This window comes from Protopterus annectens, chromosome 13.part0 (genome assembly GCF_019279795.1).
Source record: "Protopterus annectens isolate FY-2018-M chromosome 13.part0, PAN1.0, whole genome shotgun sequence".
Lineage (NCBI taxonomy): Eukaryota > Metazoa > Chordata > Ceratodontiformes > Protopteridae > Protopterus > Protopterus annectens.
Genome location: NC_056747.1, coordinates 1,219,797,523 through 1,219,798,138, shown reverse-complemented (window position 1 = coordinate 1,219,798,138; position 616 = coordinate 1,219,797,523). Strand labels below are relative to the sequence as shown.

Here is a 616-nt window from a genome sequence, read left to right as displayed (position 1 = left end):
TAATCTAAATCTTCATAAGGTTCATAGGTTCATAGGTAGGCACTAGGCTATTGGCCCTAGGGCCTATATAAGCCTAGCCAAAGGTACCCTGGCTTTCACCACCCAAGAAAATTATTTTCCTGTGCTACTGTCGAGCAGAGCCAAAGAAGTGATCCCCGGGATGAATTTTCTATCTCCCATCCAATCATATAGGTTCATAGGTAGGTACTAGGCTAAAATCTACCCTTGCAGGGGTCACCCGGATTTGAACTGGGGACCTCTTAATCTGCAGTCAAATGCTCTACCACTGAGCCATACCCTCATTTAAGCAGATATCTGATTTAAAAAGACCCCTGTGTCCTGTATATAACTTTTCACTTCACATAAGTACATGCTAAATATAGAATATGGACTGCAAATAGATGGAAATAGGCTCAATAATCCAGCCAGACCCTGACACAATGGGTCTCATAGGCGGATTATGCAAGTTCTTACGTATTTTGGGCAATCCATATATGACAGGAGATCTAGGACATGGAACATTAAAATAATTAAAAAGTTCATAACACAGTACTACTGATTCATTTCAGATTATATCATTTCTTTCTGGTTCCCAGGCTAACAGACTCTCAGAGGT

The 616-nt window shown here is 40.7% G+C and overlaps 1 non-coding gene across 1 annotated transcript; it reads right to left on the bottom strand.

The window, feature by feature from the left end:
- Nucleotides 1-226: 226 nt before the first annotated feature.
- Nucleotides 227-301, bottom strand: TRNAC-GCA. The gene has a single exon. It is a non-coding gene; the product is annotated as a tRNA-Cys (tRNA).
- Between the last annotated feature and the right edge of the window lie 315 nt (nt 302-616).